We start from the raw sequence: 18,556 nt of genomic DNA on the forward strand, positions 1-18,556 counted from the left end.
TCAATACATCCATTAGAATGGGTCACAAGAACCTGTCCATAACTTTCTATTATAAAGAATGTCACGAGATTAAATAGCCTAAGACCAAACAGAAATTACCAAAGATTTACCTCATTATCTTTCTGAGGCAATTTCTGTTCAAATAATAAAGGATATTTCAGCAACCTCTACAGTTCTGTGAAGGTTATGAAGATTCTGTGAAAGTAGTGCAAATAAAAAAATAAATGAATAAAACATTTCCAGTAACATGAAATTCTCTTTATTCAAACTTTCCTTAGTCAAACTTTTTAAAAATAGGTTATAAAGTCTCCTAATTATAGAATACTGAACCTCATTCAGTCAATCACAGCCCTGGATCCTCTCAGAATAAACACTACACTACTGATAAATGTACAATATTCTTCTTAATATCATTTAGCTCCTTATATGAGCAAGGGCATAACTAAGGTGCTTGGTGCTGATCTATGCAGAATAGTCATGTTTAAAGAAGTCACTGTCAATATTTCACATTGCCGGATGAAGCATAACAAACACTAATGAAGAACTTTGTCATGGTTTTCTAAAGAAGAAGTCTAACAGCCTGGGAATCCTGACACTGAACACGTTAGTCCATTCAAATCTTGTTTTCTAGCCCTTCACCTCACCTACCCACCTTTGATTCTAGTCAGAAAAGTTAATCTGTTTTTTCTTTTATCAAATATATAATCATTCTACTCTCAGGAGTCTGTTGCATGAATCCAGACTCTTCATATACTCACAAGTACCTATCCAGAGGAGGCACAGCAAAACAGACAACATGCGGTACCATTTGCACAATGCAGCAGGGAAACAGGACATTAAAATTACATGTTCTCATTTGTTCAACACAGTAATTTTACATCCAACTATTAGTGTTTTCACATCCTGTAGTATAGTTATATGTGCTTCTGTAATGCATATAATCCTCCTCCCTTTAGGAAGCTCCAGGAAACACACTTGTTGATTCACATCAGAGCAGAACATTATGAAATAAAACTAGCATTTGTGTCTGAATGTGCAACAAGAAGCAAGTAAAGTAGATCCCAGAAGAGAATCTTGCTTATTTTTGCATCTCTAATTTTGCTGAGTTTATTCAAAATGCTCCCAGTTACATGAGATCTCACATCACAGCTATTACACCTTGTGCAGGCATGCCATTAAATTAGGCAATAAAACCTACTAAGTAGTAAGATTCTAACTCTCAGTATTTGGTATTGCACAAAGGCTCTAAAACAGCTTTTTAAGATACTTGAATGAGATGAACAGAATAACCCCAATAAATATACAAAAGGGGTAGCTCTTAGTCGCTCTGTCCTACTTTTAATGCTTTTACTCCAACAGCAATACTATTCTCTACCTCCCCTGTAGCACATTGCAGTTTTCTCCCTTCTTTGTAGCATGCCTAATAAGTTCTGGGTAAGAGCAGCTTAGACCTCGGGCTACTAGTATGTTGAAATCAATTATGCAAAGCCCATTCATTTTGATACAATGTACTAAACTGCTGCTGTCACCGCAGTAGAATGGCTGCTCAGTTTGTTGTTTTGGATTTCTCCCCCCCTTTTCTTTTTTATCATTACAATGTCTTCAACCATTGGCAAAATTGGTATTCTTTACTGAATATATTGCCTCCTACCTAGGATGCAATGTGCACTTCAAGGTTATCAAAACCAGCTTGAAATTCAGAAGCAATGAATGCTTAAACCATAAATTCTGTATATAGCATGAATTCTGTGCACAACAACATTAAGAATGCAATTAATTCAGTATATCAAATTACTAATTTGGTTTAAAAGGACTATTCCAAAATTAAAGAGAGAAAATTCTCTAAAAGTCTAAGAGTTGCAAAAATTAAGACCTTCTCTGACTCTTGCTTTTAAATGGATAGACAATGTCTGTATTAACAAGATACTGAGATGTAATTATTTCCCTACAAATTTAGGATATAAATGGATACCTTACAGTTCTTAAAACTGAAAATGGCATTAGCTGTGTCAGATTGTCAATTTTATTTTTTTTAACAATCATCCATTTCAATGGCAACCATAATTCTTACATGAAAATAGTATTTATAATAAAAGAAAAAGGAACAATGGTAAAAAAAAAACCCCAGACTCAAGGGACGTTGTGACTATATACATTAAGTTTTTCAAGATACCAGGACCAATCTATTAATTCAAAGCCACTGTAGGTGAACTTCTCAAGGTACTTTTCAACTTGCAACATTGGTAAGAAATCCTTTTCTTTTTTGAAAAAAGTAAACCTTTCTTTGTCAGTTTAGTATGCCAAGTTGGTTCAACATGGGGTCAGACAGGAACTAGAAAGGAGGAGGGAGCCGGACTACCCTTTTCAGCAATTCCAAAGCATTTCAGTGGCACAGCCAACTCATGCAACCTTCACATCCTACCTTACTAAAGGCTGTGAAAAATAACATGGAAATACACTAAAGCCACTAAACATAATGAACTTAAAAGGCATGATTCAACATTACATCTTAGTCAGAAAATAACCGCCATTAGAACTCTATTTGAGCCCACAGAAGAAGCAAGAAGTTAGGAGCTAAAAGATCTCAAGTGGCTTAAATGTTGCCAGGGAGATAAATTCAGAAACAGGAAACAATGCTTCCTTCAGTCTATAAATGTGAGGTACTAATGTGGAAGGAGGAGCAAAACTTTCAACTTACAGATCCCAAGCTTACACAAAGGACCCCAAACAAAGGACACACAAGAACGCCTCAGGAGGTCTGCTGAAAACTAAGTATAAGTACTTCACTACGAAACTGAGCGTGTATTACCAGGTACATTATTTCTGACAGAAAAATCAATATCAAAAGTATCTGACTCCCCTGATCTATTCTTCATCTGCTTTCCTTCATGTCTCCATATACAGTCCATTGCTCCCTGCAAGGTGCAAATGAAATGTCCCAGATTAAAATAGACAAAACCCCCTTCTAATTAGATTCAATAACTATGACATAAATACTTTCCAATAGTAAGAATGACACAGCACTTGAATGCAGAATAGGGAAATGCTTAAACTAAGTCATGCATCCCATAATGAAAGGGTGCAAAGTTAGAGAGCAATTTCTCTCTAAACATACAGTCCTGAGTTCAAAGGCTATGTTTCTAAATGTCTCTTAGCCAGACAAGCACACAGTGTAATTATTCTGAGCCTAAGTTACTCCTTCACAAGGGTTCTTGTGAAGCACACAACAGAAAGCACACAAACTAGGTGTAAAAGGATCACCCAGTGACCAGCCACATGATGAGCTTGGACACTGTCAGTTACAACCATCCTCAAAGTTATGCAAAGTCTGGGAAAGAAAGAAGGTACAACAGGCCACAGGAGAGCTATGGCCACTGTAAACACCGCGGGAATGTAAACACAGCGCAGCATAAATGCCGTGGGTGTTGGCTGAATGCAGCTCTGCTGCTGGGGGACAGCTTGCCAGCACTGCAAAACTTGTTCCTTTCCCATCTCCCAGCCTCCCCCAAACCCTTTCAATTCAATCTCAAACTGCAATGATCATTAAAAACAATGAGTACGTCTGGCGCAAGCAAACGTGCCTTGACTATCAACGATTCATTAAGTACCTAGCACTGGATCCATAATATGGGATTCTGACATGGAAAGAAAAGCTTTAGAGCTCATTCAAAAGTACGAGGTTTACATATAAAAGACTTAAAAGGTGTGTATTTGTCTAACAAGTAAGAGAAGGCTAAGTCCTTTGTGGTGATGTTGAGGGTTTCATCCCCTGCATAAGTTAATTTTCCTATTTAGATACCACCTTTTCCAAATCACAGATAAATTAAGTCAACTTTATTTAATGTGGTAATGATTTGTAGTGAGTGGCAGAAATTCCCCTGTAATTATGCATGAATTGATGTGTGATTTTCTAATAAGCTTAAGTGAAGAAATCATAATTTTGTGATAAATGCTTTATTTCTTAAAATGCTTGTAACACATTTCTAATAAATTTAATCAAGCAACTCGCACTCATGTAACATTTACAATTATTAAGTGTGCAGTCTTTTACACTGCCTTATCACTTTGGCTGATTGCTGTGTGTTAAAGTTTAGCATTTCATAAACATGGTTATAAAATCCATTATGTTATTTTTGCTCAGAACCATGAATTATTTCAATTTGAAGTTAATTTACATTCTGTACAAGCGTTGTGCCTCAAAGGCAAAATTCTTTTGCCATTTACAAATAGATGTACGCATTAAGAAATGAAATTAAGTGCTTCTACCTTTCTGGACACACCTTGTCCTTCAACATGTCATGAAAGGGACAGCAAAGTCTCATTATAGTAAGCCTATTACTTGGATTCCAAATTTAAAAGAATTCCCAGAGTAAAACAGCTTCATCCCACTGAAATATTCTTTATCAGCCACCCCCAATCCTGCCAACTCTCCTGCACATATTCAACCTGGTGGCAAAGCTGCATTTCCATGGATGCTGGAGAGTCAGAAAGCCTTCTAAAATGACCTGCAGGCACTTTATCCTGTGGTCTCTTCGCCAGGAATTTCAGCTCAGACCTTTCCTCCTACAGCAAGATGATACAGGGAATAGATGACCTAAGGGGAGTCACAGTTCTAGAGATTTTTATGAGTTGCCCCATCTTTAAAGACTGAAAATCAGATACATCCTGCAATTCCACACATTTAGGGGCTGGAACTTAGTTATCCCAAATGTACCATATGGGTTAGCAACTTCCTAATAGGAGATCTGCCTGACCAAGGGGAGCCTCCAGCTCTGCTATGCTTCCTCACACTCTTTTCAATAATCTCTTCTAAGAGCTTCTAAAGAAAAAGGTAAAAGAGGAAACCTTTCTCAGCATTCTACATCTGTAACTATTTTTTCCATTTCTCACTACAAATGAAAACCTCATATGAAAAGAATATTAAACTTGAGATGTTGAAATTGGCCAGTTTTAAATGCTGAATCAATGTTAAGTGGCACCAGTAGTAAATCTCAAACAAATTACTTACACAAATGCTAGAGCTAGAAAATGTATTTCCAAGAACCAAACATTAGCATCTCAAAAGATAAGAGAATAGCTAACATTTCATATATGCATATACACTAATTTTTATTCTGATGAAAGGGTGGTCTGAAGCCATTTAAATTTCCATTGACATGAAGAATATAGTCTAAAAACAAACACATCCTGCTATCTCAAGAACAGTAAGAAAGAGGCCTGGAATAACTACTTGAGCACTTTAGTACTCTGGAACACATAATGCATAAATATCAGTGAACACAATGATTTTGGTTTGAACTTACTAACTTATCAGTGAACCCAAGTTCTAATGGTCTACATCCAAAAGGACTTTATTAGATGTTCAATTCCCTTAAAATACATAGAAGAATTGTAGCACAACCATATCTTAGCAAGTTTCTCTCTTAAGAATGTCTATATTACAGCTGTGAATAAATCCATACGGATTATAATCTTTCTTTCTATCTTCCCAACTGTTCTCATGTGAGGGCAAAAAGATGAGTGACATTGACAAAATGAAATCCTCTTTCTTGAGCAGGTATTCACTCCTCCTTCATCCTCACAGGCATTTTTCAAGTTTTTTCCCCCCAGTGGTGTAAAGTTCAGTCACAGAAGTCAGAATTAAGCTTCAGACTATTCTGTTCTGCCCACATGTTATTGCCAAATTTTGTCCTTCCACAGCCTGAATGTATTTCACAGCCTAATTCAGATCATTTAATCACCCTCCTTCAAATATCCAAACTCCTCCTCATCTCAGTTACATTCCCTGATTGTGGATTTCTTAAAGTTTTTATGTTACAATCAATAAAATTGCCAAAGATTAAAAAAAAAAAAAAAAAAAAAAAAAGAAAGAAAAAAAAGAAAATAAAATAAAAGATTCTGTGGTCATGTAGGGCTGAAATTTTGAAAGGAAGAAGATACTGAACTTCCACTGGATTCCAATGGGAGTAGGACTTCCATTTGTTTTATATGCCTCTGAATATCTCAGGTCTAACATACCAAACAGTGTGGGAAAGACAGAAGGAAGCAAAAGGTTTGAAAAATGCAGGAGCACTGGTTGTCCCCAGAAGAAGATTAAAATAACTGTCAGTTAACTTAAATGCTCAGACTTCGGCAAAACCAAATATCTCCTGACTTGATTCACTTTAGGACTCAGTGCATAGTCTTAATTCCACTGCTTGATCACAACAAAATACTAGAGTTCTGGTTTAAAGTTAACAAAGCTTGAATTTATTGAACCTCAAATGTCAAAATTTGCATTATTTTCCTGCAGCTGTATATGCTATTCCAACTGGCTCACACTTAAATGTTACTAAAAAAGCCCATCAAAAAAGCAAACAATATGTGTACTATTTTATTAAAAGCTGTCTCACTTTTCTGTTGTAAAATTCTTCTGAATAAAGTTGTGTACATTTTCTCCTCCCCTGAAATATTTATTTAATATAAAAAAGAAGTAATGCATTTGGAGGTATGTCTGGACAGAGCATTGCAATTTTTCTTTCTGAGGAAGCAAATAAATACTCACTATTTTTCACTTCAATAAAAAACACACTATATTTACACATTTTTAAATCCAAGCTAAGTCAGAGATTCTCTCTTAAAAGCATTGTGTTTCATTCCTGTCTCCAAAAAGGTCCCATCTCTGGAATTTTTTAAATAGTACTTTTCTTTATCAGCATTTTTTATTCTATATGAATCTAGAATTAGTATTTCTCTAATCTTGCATCCTGTATGTGGTATCAGTAATGACATTAGTAACCATTCCATATTTCAGTGTAAAAACCATTTTGAAAGGTAAAATACTCTAAAATCATCAGGAAATTGTAATATTAGCATCATGCTTTCTCAGCCTATATTCACATTCTGTAGTAAAATGGAAACATCGCATTCATCTGATCTGTATCTCAGGTTAATTTATTAATAATATTTTACAATTTTTTTCTGGCCATCAACATTTTATGAATGTTATTTGCACTTTCCACTGAACTGTAAAAATAATGAACAACATAAATTCTAATTTTTATGTTTCACTGAAGCACTGAATAGTCAAACTTAAGCCAAAACATCTCTACAATGAACAAAGAAAGATGTACAATAAGAACATTTTTAGAGACTACTGTTGAGCTACACACTTTGTTATAAACTTAGATTAGTTTTGTAAGATGAAAATGAAGTTTGTTCTTTCTCCTTTCTGCAATCTGTACTGATATTGGTACACAATCTGTCAGGCAGTAAGATATGCTTACATATATTGTTTATTGTTTACCTAGTAACACTGGCTAAGTAATTTTGGAATAGTGCTATCCATCATGACCAGCAGACAGTGACAAGAATAGACATTTCACTTGAGCAAAAATCCTTGCAAATTCTGCCAAAACAAGGAGAGAAAATCGAGGATTAGTGCAGCCATGAAGGGTTCTCTAATTGACTGGCACCATCCCTGCAGTGAACACACCTATAAACTGGTATAAGCCATAGACATTGCAGCACACAGCTGTCCTCTGTAGCTCCAGCTTAAGAAAGTGTTCTGGTACATAACTAAAACAAATAAACTCTCAAATATCTTTCAAGACAAGCACCTTTCTCATCAACTGTCTTGTCTGCATTGGCACATTCAATTTTAACTGTAAAAGAGGACAAATAGATCAATACTAAAATATTTCAGCAGTAGGCATGACATAAACCCAAATACATTTTAATATGTTGTTAGCATTACCTGTGCCAATGAATGTTTTTATTTTAACTGAAAAATTTCATTTTATCTTGAACGATGCTGGCATAAACAAAATGTATGGAATGGATGAAATGGTCAGAAACAGGTAGACCACCCCCAAACCCATTTCCAAGAGTGAGAGGAGTTTCTTTGGATGCGTTAGTTGAGACTTTATATGAGTCACAGCTCCTAAAAGGTTAGTGGTATTAAATGAATAGTAAATAGCACAGTTTACCCCCGAAAATTATAAACCCACTCAGCATCTGCCTGTGATATTTAGTTATTGGAACACACTGAAGATTAATGAGGACACTGAAATGTACCTACCCTGCCTGTTTCAGTGCCTCCTGTAGTCAAAATTACAGCATTAACTCACAGGCTCTGCTCAGCATTAACTCACAGGAACCAGCAAGCAGTGCCAAAGAATCCCTGTTAAGTTATAATCACAAGATTTCTGTTTTGCCATCCACTTCAGGGGTAGACACATGTGATCTAAACATGCCAGCTCTTCAGTATTAGATGGAAACAGGATGGGATCGCTAATTAAAACTGTTTAAATAATGAAAAAATTTAAATATTTTTTATGAACTGATCTCATTTTCCAGTGCACCATACCTGCTTTCTGCCCTAAAAAAATCTACATGGTTTTGCAATTAAAGTTTTACTGGAAAAGAGAAAATGTATTTCTAAGGAAATGTACTTTTGTGTACCAAAAATTTTTTTAAAAAGATATATCAGTGTAGGTGTGGTCCAGCATCAGACGAAGTATGGTTTAGCTATTTTTTTTTATACTTAGTCTTGTTTTTGTCACATTACTTACTCTTTGTGAAATTTTAAATAAATGCAGAATTATAAGGGGAATAATTTCCCAGCCTCATGCAGTAGTAGAAAGAAGGCTGATGGCAGTAACTTTTTTTTTACATACTATAAAACCCTTGAGACATTCCTATTAAAAATCACAGACAAGTGCAGAGAAAAATAATAAAATAAAGACCTGAGTAAAGTTTTAGGAAGAAGGGGACTTATGGGTTGTGGAATTCATCTGGGTATGACACAGGTTGCTGCAGACAAAAAGCCATTGAAAGTCCTTGCTTCAGGGTTCTGGAGTATAAAATATTAATGGTGTATAATTTTGCATAATTTGTTTAGCTACTGAAGCATGATTTAGTTCCTTGGTGCACAGATACAAAGAAAAGAATGAAGGAAAGAACAAAATATTTTACCAAAACTAAAGATTTGTTAGTATTCTCTAGTGAGGTGTATGAAAACATCCACATGCACACAAACTAGTCTTCAGATACCACAAATAAACAAGTTTGTATGGATAAAAACACCAAACCATCTTTAATGTGCTTGGTGTTAGATTCTTGAGCTTTTGTTCGTTTACTGAAGACTCTGACTTCCCCCCAGCTACACGCTGTAGTCTCAGAAATATATCTGAGCTGAGCGCAGACCAACTTCAGATTCAGAGAGGATCTTCCGTATTCACCAGCTCTAGGCTAATGCCTACTTGCTCAAATGCTCTGTATACAAAGAACAAACACAGCTATGAAGAACCCAAGCCATGTTGTGGATAGGGTATTCAAAGGTATTGGTATTTCAGCCTGATTTCCCTTTGAGCTAAATCTAATGCAAAATAAACTCTGCAATTCAGAACACAAGCCACGCGCTTTACCCTGGATTTGCAAAATCTAGTGCAAAGGCAGGGGTGCCCATGATAAATCCACACTCTCTTTCTGACAGTGACTCTGCTCCAAAGTCACAGTGACTAAATTCAAAGGGACACCACAATATAAGAGCAGATGCCCCTTCTTCTTTAACCACTCTTGTTTGTTTTCACATTTTCACTCAGTTGCATAATAAAACCAACTGGCCTACACTTCCAGAGCTCACTCTGAAAAATACAACAAAGAACAGACAGGGAAGGGAAAGAGTTGCAACAAGGTAACGAGTCCATGTTAAACTTTCTTTAACTGAATTTGTTTGTTCCGCTTTCCAAGAATTAATTACTTGAAATAGTTAATTAAACACTGTAATTTTTCTCCATATATAGAGTCAAAAAGATTACTGACAACACTGCTCTGAATCAGTCTATTAATTGCTATTTCGATATATATATATGCACTCCCTTGGAAACACCTAAGTAAATGTATCTGGATAGAAAGTTATTAGAAAGACTTTGAAGATAAATATTTTGGGAGATTGATTTTCCACTGCTACAATACTTTTACAACCATCTATAAATCGTAACAGACTTTATACTTTTAAATAGCAGTTACATTTCTCTTCTTTCCTCTCTTATTTCAAACACATTTTACTGGAAGTTTGGCCTAATCAAGATCTTTTGGATCAGGACACTACCAAATATGACATGCAAATAAAACTACAAACAGTAACATGAATTACATCTTAAGGAAAAAGTGCCAAAAGTTAATAAGGCAGCTAGGCTCTCCATTTCTCTAAAAAAATAGATCAAACAGAAGATTTAACTACATGTAGACCTTCTCAGCTAACCCATCTTAGGTCTTATGAAACTCGCATGGAAAAATACAGGTGAAATAAAGATTGACAGACATATTACTCTGCTCTTTCACTTTAGCCACTGATTAGCCACAGAGGCCACAGAGAACTGCTCTTTTCTGTCACAGCACAACAGAGCCCAACACTGGGGAAAATAAAGGATTAAAATCCTCATGAAAAAGGCTACATGCATCTGATTTTGAAAGATGTTTTGTTGAATTCTAATGACTTTTTGTATGGGAAATAACTTCTATATGTTTATTTGCAGTATAAGTTTCCCTACGTAAAGAACACTATTTCTGTCTATGATACCAGTTTCAACATAACAAGTGTGTCATAATCTGTGAGGCCAGATGAGGAGGAAAAAAATACTAATAATTGAAACATGTTGTGACTTTATTGGTGTGGAAAACAATGTGAAAAAGGAAACCATCTATTGAGTGCAACCCCTAATGAGCTTCTGTCCTGCTATTGCCAGAGGGAACACTATCTTTTCATGCAAAATTACTTTGCTACCATTTTGAATTCATGTAAAATTCGACAAGTATGTAAATCAGACAGGAAGGGAAGACAGAAAGTGTAAACACACAATAGAAATTCCTTAACATTTTCTTCATAATCCCTAAACAGCAGATCAAACTCCACCATTTCCAAGTAACTTCTTGTCAGTACTGCCTTTGCACCTCAAGAAGCTCTGGGAGCAGGAATTAGTTGGGTCAGTCTAGCAGCAGCAGCCTCTGCACTGCCTGCATTTAGCATCTGTTTGCACAAGCAGAGAAGGACAGCATATAACATAACAGTTATTTAAGGCCTTTTGAAAAATCACTTCACCATTGCTGAGTGTTTCCACACCTCAGGCTATACGAAGACAAGTTAAGTCTTGCTGATTTCAAACTCTACCATTTTGTTTTATTTCACTGTGATGGGCAGGCTGGGAGTCACCCAAGACAATGAATGTAGCCAAAGCCCTTCTTCATGGTAAACACATAATTTCCCCAGTGATCCAGTAAGCAATAACAAGAAGTTATGTGTAGTACATATAGTATTTCTATTCCCCTGGGTTTAATATTGCTCACAGTAAAATTGATTTTCTAGAATCTTGCAATAAACCTCATCAAAGTAAATGAAACCCACGCTGGTTTTGTATAAAGTGATTGGATTTGGTGTGATAAATTAACCCTCACCGTCAGAGAGACTCCCAGTAATGCACTTGCTCAATTAAACTCCTCCAGACTCTGTTTAGATTTTAATTTTTCTATAGGACTTATTTAACTCACTCAAAGCTTCCAACTTAATGCTTTCAGAAAGTATAGCAGCTGAAAACCATTCTCTCTCAGACTAAATAGATCAACACGATTTATACTTGCTGAGCACTTGCTTGACACTATTCTCTAATCTATATTAAAAAAAAACACCGATAGCTACTCATATGCTGTGAGAGGGAGCAGTAGGAAAAAATTACTTTCTGCTTACTAGGAGTTCCTAATCAAACACCAGGAACTGAGAAGGACTTAATAATTTTAAACTTTTGTACACATATGAAATCAACTTTTGTAAAAGATGCTAGGATGCTAATGGATATCCTGCAGACATCTACAGAAGCTTGGCTCATGCTGCACTATCCCTTCCCAGTAGATTATTTTCATCTAAAATAACCACCTAGATTTACCTAGTCTTTTGCCAGTATTTCAGTTATTCTACTGTTCATCTGCCATTTCAGTAGGAGCAAAATGTACCAAAAAAAAAAATAAAATTCAAAGTGACCTTCCATAACATTCCTCAACAGCCTCCAGTGACTTCGTCAAATAAAAAAAGTGTCTGATGTCTATTCACAGCTACTGGGCAATATGTATGAAAACTATTTTTGTTGTCATATTTATTCCTGGTTAAATGAAAAACTTATTCATTTAACCAGGAGTAAAACCTCTGAGATTTTTTTTCTCATTTCCCAGACTGTCTGGGGAAAACATGCTGCAGTAAACAATCATGCCCTATTTTATTCCTACTTAAATGAATTATCATAATAATAATTACTAACAAAAACATCTGGTTTCTGCTCAGCAGACGGCAAATTCTTTGACACATTCCTCGCATTTCTCCTTCTTCTTAGTCTCCAGGCTGAGGGTCTCAGGCTTTTTATAGACCAGTATACATGCCAACCACACAGCATGCCTGATAGTACAGATTTATGGAGAGACTCCTGATGACTATGAAATGCTTCCTCTGTTTTTTCTGCCTCCGGAAAATTATGCCTTTGTAATAATATCTTCTCTTTAGAGCATTTCTGTTTTTTATACAGATGACATTTGCATGTAAACAAGTTCTTGCTGTTTTCCTTCACTACTAAAGAACAGCCAGGAAAAGCAATGTTCCCTTTGACATCATATTGGCCTGTCACTTTAGAATGATCCTAATGTTACTATTTAAGGTTTTGAATTAGAAAATGGGGCTGAGCAAAAGAAGCAATCTAACTTTCAATTTAACCAATTTCTACTATACAGAGTGGTCTTATTTTTTTGTGGAAAAGAGAAAGAAAAATTCAAATCAACTAATTTATCAATGTAAGACTTTGAACAGTACTAATATTAAGTACATTAACAGTACCAGATTTTGCATTTCGATAATGCCCTTTATCAGAGGTTCTACAATCAGGGCTCCTTGAGCTGCTCTGCCTCCACTGAGTAATGCTGAGATGAAAAAGAGAGCTCAAACAGCAGCCATAGTCCAAGCAGCACAGAAGCATGAAATAGCAGGGGATGGGGAGAGGACCACATGAAGAGAAATACTACCTGCTGCCATGATCTCTGCACACTTTTTCTCAAGGTACCAGGGAATGTAAGGCCCCTGAGAGTCTCACTGGATTTTAAGGTGTGATATGCATGAAGAAGCCTAGACAGGGTCCAAAAAAGGTTAAGAAACCGTCAGACAAGAAAGAGCTTAACCTGTCACCTAGGAGTAATGAGATTTAAAATGCAAATCCTAACTTTGGGGAGCCACTCAGCATCTCTGGCCACTGGTGTTGTTCAAAGCTTCACAAAAGGAGCAGGCAGCTCTAGTGGGGGGACAGGCATTTATTTTCACATTGTGCCTGCAGCCCAGTCTGTTCCAAACAAGCACCGCATGCAGCATGGCCTTTTCCAAAAGAGTCTGCCTGGGCAGTCACTGGCATTTCACCTTCATTTAATGGCCACATTTCTCACCTTTCATCTTTGCCAAGCCCTTAGCCTGGGGAAGTGCCTTTTCCCGAGCAGAGCAGGTGGGCAGGGTGCCCCCAGCCGTGGTGGGGGCACAGAGATGACTCTGCCCCTGGGGGGCTAAAGGCCCTGGGGCATTACGTTGCCTGGAGCTGTCTCAGGGCTGCTCTGCACTGAAGGTTCTGTGCTGGTGGACACATTTCAGCTGTGCAGCAGCCTTGAGCTCCCTCAGCACTACCACATTACATCAGGTCACCCCAACCTCATGTCCTTGCCAGAGGGACTCCAATGCCAGAAGCACAAAGGGGATTTGCCAGAGCTTGGCTTGCAAACAATTTATTAATACCAAGCAATTTTTGGATCTCAAAGTGTTTGGAAAAGTAAATAAATATTAGTCTCATTTCATAAATGGAAATGAGAAGCACTGAGACATTCAATAACATGTAAGGAGCCAAGAGCAGAGTTCGGGGACCTGGACATCTCTATCTGACCAATGGTCCCCTTCATGTTTTTCAAATAATCTATTTATAGAGGCCATTGGTCTACTGGCCAATTCCTGCTGAGTTCAGTGATGCAAATATTTGGTTTGGGTTCCCCATGATCCTTCCCTGCAATCTGTGTGGTGTCACTCACAAAAAATGGCTTAGTCCTATATGCACTGATATAATCAGTATAATCTGTTTCATGTCCCTGTTTGAACCACAGATGCTTTACCTTTCTTTCACCTAAATTTAAGTTATTCACAACTGCTCATGATATGTTAAATTTGAAAGTTAATAAATTAGCTCAAGTTTATAAAATCCCTCTTACAGGAAAGAAGCAATTAAAATTAAGAATGTATTCACTTAATAATAAAAGGCCTACACTAAAACATGGATCAATACATTTAAATGCTTTCAGCAAATGATTATAAATTTTATTAAAATATTTTACATTATTTATATCTTTTTATAGCCCCCTGTGAACTTTCAAGGTTATTTCCTTGTTACTTTTTCAAATTTTATAACACTGAAAAGTTATCTTCAGCTTACCATTAAACATTTAAGAAACAAACAACCCATACCCTTCCAAAAACAAAATATTGCCAGAATTCTATGGTGTAAGAAAATTTTTAAACCCAGTAAGGAAATATGAGAGAACTGTTATCTGTTATTTCTAATATTTTGTGGACTTGAATATACTTACAGCTTACAATATGTGATCAAGAAATTAGGTTCTTGTGACATTGTATTTGATGTGAATCTCTACCTAGAGAATAACCTCAGGTCCTGAGTATGAACCAACTGATTGATATCTAACTGAAGTTTTGAATTAATAGGAAAAGTATGAAATATTTTTCTATTAAAGAATATGCTAAGCATACAAAAATTATAATTTTTTAAACTATGATTAATTTGATTCTATTCTGGTTTAAGCCCCTAATCTGCAGGCCATAGTAATACAAATAACCTCAAGGATTCAACTGCATCAGAGTGTCAGGGCTTTAGTATGAAATTATCTGTACCAAGAAGAAATGAAAACCAAGTGGAAATAGTCTTCATGATCCTAAAGGAGAAATTAATAAGAGCCAAACATGAATTCCAAAGGGAGACAATTTAGGATTTATCCTTGCCAATACCAGCTTCAGGTTGCTTTCAAATTCCAAAGGAAATGAAAAAAGAACCCACCGTATTTTTAATTGCTATTGTGGAATATACCCATTTTACTATGTTGTCTTTCACACAGACAGGACAAAGAGTCCTCTGTTGAGTGGTTTGATTTTTCTACTGCATTTCATAGATACAATTCCAGCAGAACTGACTTAAAAAAATAGAAGAAAAAAAAAAAGTAGTCATTTTATAGCAATCCCACCTAAAAAATCTATTTCACTGACTAAACTTTGGGGCCAAAACCTGTACTCAGGTATATATGTCAATAAAACCAGGTACACCTAAGAGTGCATTCACCGTATTCACCAATGCTTAGATCTGGCATCCTGGTCCATTCACCATCCGTGTTATTGCCTGGAGTGTACCTGTAAAAATACAGGATTCCTCACAGCAGCTTGCACACTTCATAAAATTTCTACAGAAAGTCTTCATAGACATGACAGGGAGGAGATAGAAGAAAATCAGGGAAGGCAACTTCTCTACTGTGAAGTTTGCTTAGAGAAAAGCAAAAACAAACAAAAGGTCCTTCTGGATGCAGATATTGGTATACACAGGCTAAGGTTGCAATAACTTCACCTACATTTTTGTTGTGCTCTTGCATTCCCTTAGGAAGGATTGCAGGTTCTTCTGTTGTAAAAACTAGGAATCCTGGGCATCCCAGCTTCTGTGAGAGCTGGAAACAACCACAGCATCCATGTGGTATGGCAACAGATATTTTATCTCTACAAACCACACAACAGAGAGTGCGATACTAAGAAATTTGCAAAGACCTTCCCTTTCTCATTCCAATCCCATGATAAAATTAGATTCAATTAATGGACATAAATATCCAATAGCAACAGACACTGCTTTAAAATCATATAATGAATGATAAACATGGAAGATGGAGGCCAGAGATGAGTCAAGCCCAATTGACCTAAAAAAAATTACTCCAATTGTAACTCGTTGTCTCTAAATAGCAATTCTCGAACCTCCACATTTTCTAATAATGCACTTCTGTACACAAAGCATTTTCTTCCTTACTGGCATCACCAGAGCACTCAGTATTGCTAAATATTGAACTGCTTCTATTTATATGCCTAAGCATCGATTTAAGAGCCTATTTTAAGCATCTCAGTTTGAAAAGGTTTCCATTTTCTCCATAAGAAAGGACTGAAAGCAGCATTAGGGCACTGTCAAAATGTATAGCTTGAGTAGACTAGTGAGCCCCATTAAAACTCTATCCAGATGCCCACTCACTCTCTTTCTATCTTCCCCTCTTCCTTCAAAAGTTCCTTTGATTTCCAGATTCATGTGAAGTATTCAACATTTACTCTAAGAGCCTGAAACAGAAAGGTTAAGAGGCTGGCAGTGGATGGACCATCTCCTTCTCATACACAGAGGTGAGCCAGGCTGAGTTCGAAGGTGCAGACGGCTGGTTTTGTTCTCTCTCTGGTCAGACATGGGCTGATGAAGCGGAGGCTGCCCAGTTACACAAGCAGGGAGGACATACAACTGCTCTGTGAGGAGCTGGGCTGTGCAGGGAGGGGTGCTCTTTTCCTTTTTCCAAGGACTGGTTAAGGCAACAGCCCTGAAGGCAAACAGCAAGTAGATGCTTTAATAAGCCTTGAACATAGTGCTTCCTGTGAGGAAATCAAGTGCAACACTTGGGGAAGAATTATGAAAGTGGGAAGTTAAATATATATATATACACATATAATTAAAAGTAGGAAAGTTTGCAATACAGATAGTGATACTCAGATGTAGGGAAGTTCAGACAATGGAAAAGCCAGTACAAGTGAGACTGGAGTAAAGGAGGCATAAGACAGGATAGCTGACTGGCTAATAGACAAATGGACTTCTAAATGGACTATAATGGAGGAAGGTTTCTGAGTCAAAAAAAAAAAAAAGTAGGTTAAAAGTGTCCTCAACTTCACTGGGAGGTAGAAGGAACATCTCTTTAAAGACAGAGACTCAGGAGGGGAAGAGTCCCCTCAGTGAAAAAAATAGATGTTCTTCTGTCCTCAGACAGGGGCAAGACAGAAAACCTGCCCACAGAAGGGGCTTTGCTTCACATGTTAAAGGAAAAGGCATCTCTGGGAATGCAGAACAAGCCCAGGGCTGCAATGCAGTGCCATCACTCTCCAGTGGAAGAACCATCTGGCAGCAATGGTGAAGACAAACCCAAGCAAGAAATGTCAGAGCTCATCTGTTTAGCAAACCCACAGCAGCACTCCAAAGCACCTATGACTGAAGAATATCTGTATTCACTATTCACTTATACTACCATTAGGTAAAATGCATGACCTTAAAAGAATCTTCTCCTGATGTGATTACAGTGTGGAACAAGATTTCTAGTGACTTTCGGAGCATACCTCCTTGAGATTCTCCCATTCTTTCAAAGAGAGTTGGTAGCACAAAAGGACAAGAAAATTGATTCAAGTGTCTTGCCAGAAGACTGGGAAAATGGTGTTGCCTAATAAAGAAATTCAGATAATGAACCTGATTAATTACTTTTTTTAAAATTCATTGTAAGGTTAATTCTAAAAATAATTTACTGGTTATTTTGAGAGAAGTCTGCCTGATTACCTTCTAGGGAAGATACCATGTACTTGAATCATGTGACATACTAACTTTGAATTAGAAAATATCTCTAAATATATTAATAAATCACAAATCTCCTCCCTGCAATTGCTCTGACAGATTCCAGCAACTTTTCCCAAATGTCTGCAGCAGGGAAGATACAAACTCTTCCCTCTCCCCTTCTCTTTCTTTCATCTGTAATTTCAGCAGCTCCTACCCAGGCCAGGTAAGATAATGAACTGGACATTAGACTGTCCTATGTGGCATTCACTGTCCCAACTCATCACTGAGTAAATCCTTTCTTTAGACCCGAATTTCTGTCAATCTTGTCAAGAAACCTTGTCTTATGCAAGCCTCATTTTCTCCAACACCAATCTTCTACATCACTGCTTTTTCTTCCTCTGTTTTTCCTCTTTACTCGTTATTCCTGTGCTTCCAGAGGATACCTACCCTTCCACTCATCTAGACTCTTGTGCCTTCTACTTACACAAATTTTCCCACGATGTCTTTCCCAGACCCATCAAACTATCCCAGGCTTCACTGTCCTTTTTAACTCAGCTTTATGACCTGGTCTACAGTTCACCAGCTGCTCTGCCCCTCTAAAGCTGCTTCATTCCCAAGTATATAAACCAAATGTCTGCATTCTCCTCTTTCCCTCAGCATTTTATATGTCAGAGTAGGTCTCCAGCTCCTGACATTATGTGAAAGCTTTTTACCAAGACAGTAGTGAAGATCCAGATGAGGGTCAAAAAAATGTGTGACCTCTATCCTAAATGTAAATGCTCAAAGGAAACCGTGCCCAGCTTGATTCAGCACAGCCCAGCAAAATACTAAGGGGAAATAGCTGATGCCCTGAACAGAAAACACATCCACATTGATCTCGATTATGTCTAACACAG

The 18,556-nt window shown here is 37.0% G+C and overlaps 1 long non-coding RNA gene across 3 annotated transcripts in view; it reads right to left on the reverse strand.

The window, feature by feature from the left end:
* The window catches only part of LOC137472296 (uncharacterized), a 168,386-nt gene that overhangs the window by 4,264 nt on the left and 145,566 nt on the right, over positions 1-18,556 (reverse strand). For 2 of the 3 annotated variants that reach the window (XR_010998103.1, XR_010998104.1), the window contains exon 2: positions 111-195. This is a non-coding gene — a long non-coding RNA (uncharacterized lncRNA). Of the gene's footprint in view, positions 1-99; positions 196-18,556 lie in introns of all 3 variants that reach the window. The other variant, XR_010998102.1, reaches the window with a different exon arrangement.

The sequence above is a fragment of the Anomalospiza imberbis genome, chromosome 4, assembly GCF_031753505.1.
Source record: "Anomalospiza imberbis isolate Cuckoo-Finch-1a 21T00152 chromosome 4, ASM3175350v1, whole genome shotgun sequence".
Lineage (NCBI taxonomy): Eukaryota > Metazoa > Chordata > Aves > Passeriformes > Viduidae > Anomalospiza > Anomalospiza imberbis.